Source organism: Watersipora subatra, chromosome 1, assembly GCF_963576615.1.
Source record: "Watersipora subatra chromosome 1, tzWatSuba1.1, whole genome shotgun sequence".
NCBI lineage: Eukaryota > Metazoa > Bryozoa > Gymnolaemata > Cheilostomatida > Watersiporidae > Watersipora > Watersipora subatra.
In genome coordinates this window covers 9717215-9726346 of record NC_088708.1, presented here as the reverse complement: position 1 = coordinate 9726346, position 9132 = coordinate 9717215, and the positions used below count along the sequence as shown (strand labels likewise).

The window sequence follows — 9132 nt, the reverse complement described above, 5'->3', positions numbered from 1 at the left end:
TTTTTCACAGCAGAGAAGTTGTTTACCCATGCATCTACAGAGGAGACAACTTTGATAAAACTAATTGTTAAATCTTCATGTTAAATGTGTATTAAATATTTATTTTATTTATAAAGATTTATTTACGAATAATTATTTTCCAAAACTAAAGAGTGATTTCATATTCAACGACTGATATAATTTATATTATTGTTAAAGAACTCGATCTGCAATTACAATGTAATTTATAGAATTACTCAACCAATTATAATGAGTGTTGTCTTTACTCAACCAATTATAATGAGTGTTGTTTTTACTCAACCAATTATGATGAGTGTTGTCTTGTTGTATACATATGTACATGAGTTGTTGAACATCAGTTTATCGTTACAACCATTTTGAAGCAAAAAATTTCGAATAGAAAAAGTTTAATTTAATTGCCAAATGCAAGAATATCTTTGCATCATTGGTTATAAATTATATTAATGCACACAAAATAAATCTAAATATATTTAAGTTCTTGGCAGCACCAATCAGTTTATAGTAATTATAAAACCATCAAAAGTGATTTTACAGCAGCCAAACAAAATAAATCCAACTGCTTAAAGGTTGACTTGCAACAAAATTCACATTACCGTTATTTGATATGAAAAGATTCACCGTGTCTTACTCTGTTGTGTTGTAGGTGCAAAATATGTGGAAAGGTGATTACAAGCTCTTAAAAGCTCAAAAACGAACAGAAAATCGCAGCCACACGAGACCGCCGTAGTTTGAATACTCTTTCCAAAATGGCTGAAGTGTGACGTAGCTGTGTTAGATGGTTTCTGTTTACACTTTCATGAAACCTTATTCGTCGAAATATTTCACAAATATACTTCACGCATTCAATAAAACCATGTCTATTGTTCTTACGCGTCTGTTTTATCATCATCGTAATGCTGTCACTTTTAGCACTGATATCTTATAACTTACCATAACAATTCGTTTAATTTTTTAGCCTTAGCTTGAAGGAGTACATATCATTGTCTGATAATCATGACGAGCCTGTTGGTCACTTGTGATAATCGAAAAGTGCTGCAGAAATTATTTGCGAAGTATTGGGTCACATGATCAGATTACGACTTGCCGATTAGACCAGGCCGAAACAAAACTGTAAAGTAGCGAGCATCTATATTTGATACGGGGTCTTCGGTAAAACCCGAAGTGTTTGTCATAAACTAGTACTACGATGTTTTATATTGAGCTTTTAATTGGCCTTTCAATTCATGTGAGAACATACGTGACAAGACGATAACCAAATTTCGTGGTTGCATCATCGAAATGAAGAGATTCCAATTTACAGCGGCTTTTCGTTTTTGAGCTTTTAAGAGCTTGTAATCACATTTCCACATATTTAGCACTTACAACACAGCAGAGTAAGACATGGTAAATCTTTTGATACCAAATAACTGTAATGTGAATTTTGTTGCAAGTCAACCTTTAAAGAAGAATTGATTTTTATGAACGCTGAACTAGGTTCAGAAACAGACCTCAGCTGGTTCAATGAACGCAACTTCAAAGTAATTGAAACTGTTCAGTTAGAATCAAAGCACTTTCGTTATGGCTAAATTACAATAATCACAAAATAAAAATGAATATTATATTTCAAGTTTATTAAAATACCTATTTATAGCATACAAACCTTTTCGTACAATATCTTATAGACTACAAGCATTTATAAAGTGCTGAATATTGCTAAGCATACAAATATATCAGATTTGTGCTAAAAAGAATGAATACAATTCTATAATAGGTTTAAGACTAGCATGAGCATCAAATATTTAAAAACTGACAAATACTCATGTTAAAGCTAAACAGTAACATATTTAATATACATTTAAAAGCATATACGGTATACATGTTTTGGTGTCATGTGTTTTGTATACAAGTATTTACATGGGTACTGTTTGTGCTGCGAAAAATTTTAAATGTACTCAAATAGTGAAGTATTTTTGTGTGTTAGCATTACTATGAAATACATTCCATTGTTGGAATTTCATCGAAAAGTGATGACATCACACATTGTTGTAACTACTGCCTGTACAAGCAACTAGTCAGCGACTGCTCTCTTTATTCAGGAGAACTATTTCACTGCTTACCAAACTGCTATCTGTCATAACCTCACTAGTAAGCACTATTCCTTATAACTACTTGCTGTTTACATCCTTTTTCAAGTTTCTTACTGTCTGTCTTCCGTATCAACTACATACTGGTCACTTTGATATTTCATTAATGTTAATGCTCTTTGTAGTGATAAGACAGTGGTTCCTAAGGCTTTTTGGAAGAAATACAACTAAGTCTACCCCGAGCGAATCACTTGTTGCTGCGAAACCCTCAGTAGATGGTGAGTTGTGCACTTCTTTTTATAATGCATCATCAATTTGACTGTTTTATAACATTTTCTCATCTATAATAAAATATAATTTTAGAACCCTCTGATGTTAAAACATACCTCAAGGATAATCTTGTATACTGCAACTTTTTGTAGTCCCAGAATTAGTTAGAACCTGTGCTAGTGCTATTGAAGAATATGGGATGGTGCATGGAATTTACAGGATATCTTCGGCCGCTTCCAAGGTTCACAGTCTAAGGTGAGTACAAAACTTTACAATAGTTGCAGTCTAGCATCAGCTCGGGACTTGGAAAGGCATATAAAATGCATCATTGTAATGATAAATTGTAACAGCAACTTGTTAAAATCCCATCTCTTCGGGCCGCATGCTAAAAAGATAGTTTTACCACTCAGATTTATGGCTATTTTATCATCAATAGTTTCAATAAAATATAAGCCTTGAGAAGCTGTATAGCAGATCCTATTGTATTTCTGAACAGCACAACAACCTGTATCTAAATTTAATAGCAAGCAGTAGTCCGTACATTAATTCTAGAGCGTTGAGAGTGAGTTGAGAGTCAGCGTATTTTAATAGCAGGTGTTTTGACCCGGCATTAGATCAAGGAAAATACAGGTGAAGATTCTGATCCATTTTGTTTACAGTATTATAAAGGAAATAATAGTTGCAAAAAACTGGTAAATGGACTCATTACAATTCTTAAAAACTAACTCTAGTTGAAGATATACTATATGGAATTACCTGTATGTAAATTACTCTAAGATTAAGACCGTCAGTCCAAATTCTCAAACAAGAAAAGTACAATCTTTTAAACTTGCTTGAGTATTTCTCAAGTTGACAAAAAACAGTGGCAACTTTTTTAGAATAAAAGTTCTTAAATGAAGGTGAAAAGCTTTTGAGAAAAGTTAAAATTTTTGATAAGAATTGATTTTGTTTTCTTTGCCTAAACATAATTATATTAGTGCGCTAACTGTAACTGTAATACAATGTTTTTTATAGTTTGTCTGCAAGTATAATGCGGATCTAACAAACTTGTTTCATGCATAATTTAGTAGCGATTAATAAAATTATAATGCAATTTAAGACGTAATTTATTTAAGCTTTTAGATATACATAGCATTAGTAGTAATAAAAGTCAATGTGTTTCATTACCACTAACTGTGATACAACTGTTTTCCTTGCGAGCTATTAATGACCTGATTATTGGTAGGTCAAAGTTCTCATCGACATCTGAAACAGTAGATCTCAACGAAGAACAACCGCACACCATTGCTGCCATTCTGAAAGAATATTTCAGGAATTTATCATCATCTTTACTTGGACAAGTTGAAGACATAAATGTAAGGAATGTTTTCGACAATCTATTCTTTGAGCTGAGTGACTACCTGATTACCATCTAAGTTATTATACTTGTTGTTAGTAATTACCATATTTATTGTTAATGTTTCATTACTATATTTATTATTAGTGTTTTATTACTATATTTATTGTTAGTGTGTCATTATTATACTTATTGTTAGTCTTTCATTACTATATTTATTGTTAGTGTTTCATTACTATATATTATTGATGTTTTATTTCTATATTTATTGTTAGTGTTTTATTTCTATATTTATTGTTAGTGTTTCATTACTATATTTATTGTTAATGTTTCATTACTATATTTATTATTAGTGTTTAATTACTATATTTATTGTTAGTGTTTCATTACTATATTTATTGTTAGTGTTTCATTGCTATATTTATTGTTAGTGTTTCATCACTATATTTATTGTTAGTGTTTCATCACTATATTTATTGTTAATGTTTCATTACTATATTTATTGTTAGTGTTTCATTATTATGTTTATTGTTAGTGTTTTATTTTTATATTTATTGTCATTGTTTCACTATTATATTTTTTATTAGTGTTTTATTATTATATTTATTGTTAGTGTCTCATTACTATAATTATTGTTAGCGTTTCATTATTATGTCATTGCTAGTGTTTTGTTATTATACTTATTGTTGATGTTTGATTATAATATTTATTGGTGTCTAATCATAAATACCATTTTATAATTACACTCAAGTTAGTATTGATTTGCTGTAGATGTTGTTATTTTTTTATATGTTTATGCTCCTAACTAGGGTTGAACATACAAACATGTATATAAAGATAACAAGTGTTTACTAGTTCCTTCAGCCTCATTGACTAGTGGAAATGAGTAATTTATAAATTTAGTTAAACTTTTAGGTTGAGGGAGGCTTGGAGGAGCTGAAGCACTATATAGAGAACCTACCATCATCATATTACAGGTATCAGTTCACTAGTCACCCATAGTCTACAAGATAGACACTTTTAGGTTGGGGTGTAGGAAGATGAAAGTAACATCGTCATCTTAGGGCGTATTATAAATCTAAATGGGTATCGGTCTTTGAGTGTAGACAACTCCAGAATTGTATACAACTATGAAGAATATGGGTTATAACCAACATGTAAACTATATGTTGGGTTTAAAGATCAAAAATTTCAATTTGGCCAAATGAAAAAGTTCCAAACCACTAGCACATGAAGTAGTGGCTGTCCTTGAAGAGATAGTATACTATAACTTACCTTGCCTACTCCTTACTGGTTAATGGACAGACCAATGAGAATTGATTCTTATACATGTACCTGATGTCTTATCTGGGTAACTGGACTTTTGGGCGACAGTCACTAGGGCGACAGACACTTAGGCGACACTTTTGGTTTGAAAGGCGACAACTTCAGACGGAAAGGCGACACGGCAGACAAACCGGCGACAATTCCAGACTGAAAGGCGACAAATTTGCTGTTTGGTTGAAGGCGAGGTAATGTACTGACAAGCTATGACAAGCTGTCATCGTGTGCAATGCTTACGTATATTTTTGAAACGTAGCCTTGACAGTGTTATTGTTTTTTACAGACTTTTTTATAAATCGAAAATGCAACATGTATTTTTAAACGCCATTGGTGAGATTTCTCTGATTATGCTAGCCCAGACAATTAACAAAATATTAAGGTTTTGTTTCTAAAAATGCATCTAGCTTATTCAATTAAAACACCAAAACTTGTTTTTGTATCAGAATGTTTGTTCAAAACTGTTCGAAAAGTCACGTTCTCGGCTAAAATGTCGACAATCTTGTCTCCGATTGTTGAAATTTTAGAGTTATCTTACCTCGAGAAGAAATAGTTTTATGGTTTCGATCGTCGAAATTCACAGTAGCTGGGAGAAGTTTGCTCTTTGTGTGAGATGAAAAGACAATTCCCTATTATTGTGATTTCTCATTCACTTGTGGAAATAATGATTTCCTTATCCTTGTTTCTTTACAATTATGATAATAATTCAATGTCATTATAATGCAGACTCAATAGGCGGTTCACACTGATGTATGTTTGTCGCGATTTTATTTGAGTATGAAGAATGAAGGATTTTTCTGACATAGGTGTCTAAGATATATCCATATTTTACTAACTTCTGCAGCTTGTTGCAAGAAGACTAAACAGCATCACAGAAAGCTTATGGAGAAATGATCCATTCCAAAGCATAGAAATTAACCGGTCCTGATGCCATGTTACCTTTAGAGTCACTTGAGATATTTGACCGAATTACTCTTGTCACAGATCCCGATGGCACACACAACCTGTAGTTTGAGATAATGAGGAGTGATCAACACCTCAATGACCTTTGTGATATATACTCAGTTGCAGGTTAATGCTGCCACGTGCCACATCATGTACTATATTTTGCATTTTAACACGCACTGTGAATCTTTTTTATACATGACTATTTTAACAAAGGACAGACTTCAAAAAAGATGGGAAGATATTACATAGACAGCCATTGGCTTGAACTTTAATAACAACTTTATTAAATAGTGGTGTAGGGAATTTCCTGCAATTATTTTTGTGTATGATTGGAAGTGCAAGTGCATTCGAGTACCTGCGAGTCACTGGGTATAATTATACTCCTGTAATTCAAATTATCTTTTCATTTAAGTTTTAGAATTAGCAGAAAGTAATATTCAGTTGCCAATTTATAACCGTGAACCTGATCTCGTCATTCTAGATAGGAAAGAGAAGTTCTATCGTTAGATGGGTTTATCTACATAGTATCAATCAGAATAAAGGCATTGTAAAAAAAATTAATGCTGCAAACTATTGATATACGTATTTTTGAAAGTTATATATGATAAAAATCAGCTTTACTATTTGTATAAATCTACCAAAAAGCAAATTTATTAAAATGTATCAAGCTAAACTCATATGTATGTATTTATTTTCATACTGCAATCAGAACAAGAATATACATTACTTTGAGAGCTACTACTGAGGATCCTAATACATGATACATGAGCCAAAGATAGTATAATGACTCATCAACAGCGGTATGCTAGTGACTCAAGAATGCATCGCTACAAAGGGGTTATAAAAGTTGGTACCTCTATGATGTTATAAATTAGGCGGTAAAGAATCTCAGACTCTTGCCACACTGATAAGCAACTTGCCAGTTTTTCCAAGCATTCAAGGAAGGAAGGATGTGAAAAAGAAAATAGTGACTGGCTAAATGACTTCTGAGTGTGTGGAGTTGACAGACTCTAGAGTTAAATTTGTGGAAAAGGATGAACAGAAGAATAGTTGGGCGATTAAAGACAGATTAATCTCAGCATTTTTTTTAATAATAACCATCTCAATTAAATAAATATTGGGTACATTCAATAATACAATATGAAATTCTACTGTGTGTAAAAGAATAATGTAATCGGATTAATGAGGATATAAGCAGGTAATAGATGCCAAGACTAATGCAAGAATTCCGATCTGGGCATCAATAAAGTTGGCGTCTTGTTAGTGTTCACTACTAATTCACAACAACATAACAGGACTTAATATTTTGAATCAATCCTGCCCTCAGAATTGTTGCCTCAATGTCCAGAATTGTCGCCTGTTTGTCCGCTATATCGCCCTTCCGTCTGAAGTTGTCGCCTTTCGAACCGAAAGTGTCGCCTAAGTGTCTGTCGCCCTATTGACTGTCCCCCAACCGTCCATAATTCCTTATCTGGTTTCTAGTTCCCTCAGTGACATCATCAATATGTTATACTTGCTGTGCATTACCTTTATCATCTTCATACACACCTTCCTGAATACCATACGTTTATATATGTAGCTGTTGGTGATATAAAGGTTAAATAAAGATAGAAATATGTTATTCTGTTATCTTAGTCACTCAACTATCATTAAATATACTTTCAGAACAGCAAAGTATATATTTGGGCACCTTGCAAGGCTGTCTGCTCAACACAAAGAAACAGGAATGACTGCGTCCAACCTGGCTGTAGTCTGGGGCCCTAACTTGTCAAAGTAAGTTTGCTCCTAGAAGAATTTAGCTATAACAAAACTCCACAGAGCCTGAAATGGTAATTTTCACTTCAACTGGATTACATCATCAATTTGATCACTGCAAATATGGTGAATGTCTATTCTACACTTTAATGTAGACTTAGCTATTAGTATAGTTGATTCACGTTTATTGCTTAATTCCTTTTAGAAATTATATATTTTTTTATTTTTTTATATATGCTACAAAAATATTTGCTGATTTGTTGGGGACATTTTGAGGTGTTTGATCCTTTTTTATTTAACCAAAACATAAAAGATGGCGTCATACCTCAAGTTAAGAATAAGCAGGCAGCTAAGGGGCTGTGGGAATAATAGTGAAATACGTAGCAAATATCTCATAATTTATTGAGAAAAACTCAAAACTGGAAAGGCCGTTCTTTACTATTACAGTTTTATTCTAGTTCAATTGTAAACTCTACATAAAAGTTGGTTACAAATCATAGCATCAATATCTCACTGGCATGACCTGCCTTTTACCATGCATCACTTGTGAATAGTGGACTAATACAAATTTCACCTGATCTAGGATGAAAAACACAACAGAACCATCTAAGTTAAGAAAGGCTTTGGACAGACAAAAAGACATAGTCGAGACCATTATTATCAACTATGATGTGATCTTTCCATCAACACCTCTTCAAAATTCTACTGCATCCGTTTCAACCGCTCGAATCTCTTCATCATCCAGAGTACCACCAACTACCAGAAATTCCATTACATCCAATAACTGTGTACAACATGACTGCCAGGTGTCAAGTACAGGTTCGGAGATTGCCCCAAAGCGAGCATTAACAATGGCCTTCTCACCGACGACTTCAACACCAACCTCGATTGAAAAGCCTGCTACTAGCTCTTCGCCAGTAATAAGTTATTCTGTGAAACGGTGTTTGCCAGTGGCTCACTCCACACCAGCCGTCTTATCTGATAAGACTAGAGCATCTGTTGCCACCTCCGACTCTCTCTCCGAGTTACCTCCATGGCACTACCAGCCGTACAAGGAGACACCTCCATCTCCATCCTTCGATTCTGGTATTTATATACCTTTCTTTTCACTTAAATCTATAACAGGGCAATTACACTAGCTAGTGCTGAGAGCCAGGAACAATGTCACAGATGCTAAATAGGTCAAGGTCAATCTATCAGTTGATAACAAACATTTGCAAATGTTCGATGATACAAAAGATTTAACAAGTGATACAAGAGTGACCTATGTTCTATGTTAAAGTTGTTATGCGGATCGTGTATCTGTTTCTGTATTACAAAGACTTAACAAGTAGTTTGACACTTGGCCTGTTTCAAATTTTTACTTTTGTTTTCTCTATAAATCTGTCAACAGAATTAAAATATTACCTGCTATATAAA

At 33.2% G+C, this 9132-nt stretch overlaps 1 long non-coding RNA gene across 1 annotated transcript; it reads left to right on the top strand.

Annotated features, from left to right (window-relative positions):
* The first annotated feature begins 4604 nt into the window (after nucleotides 1-4604).
* On the top strand, nucleotides 4605-8429 carry LOC137392591 (uncharacterized). Its single transcript, XR_010978231.1, has 3 exons — nucleotides 4605-4667; nucleotides 7624-7731; nucleotides 8297-8429. It is a non-coding gene; the product is annotated as an uncharacterized lncRNA (long non-coding RNA).
* Nucleotides 8430-9132: the final 703 nt, after the last annotated feature.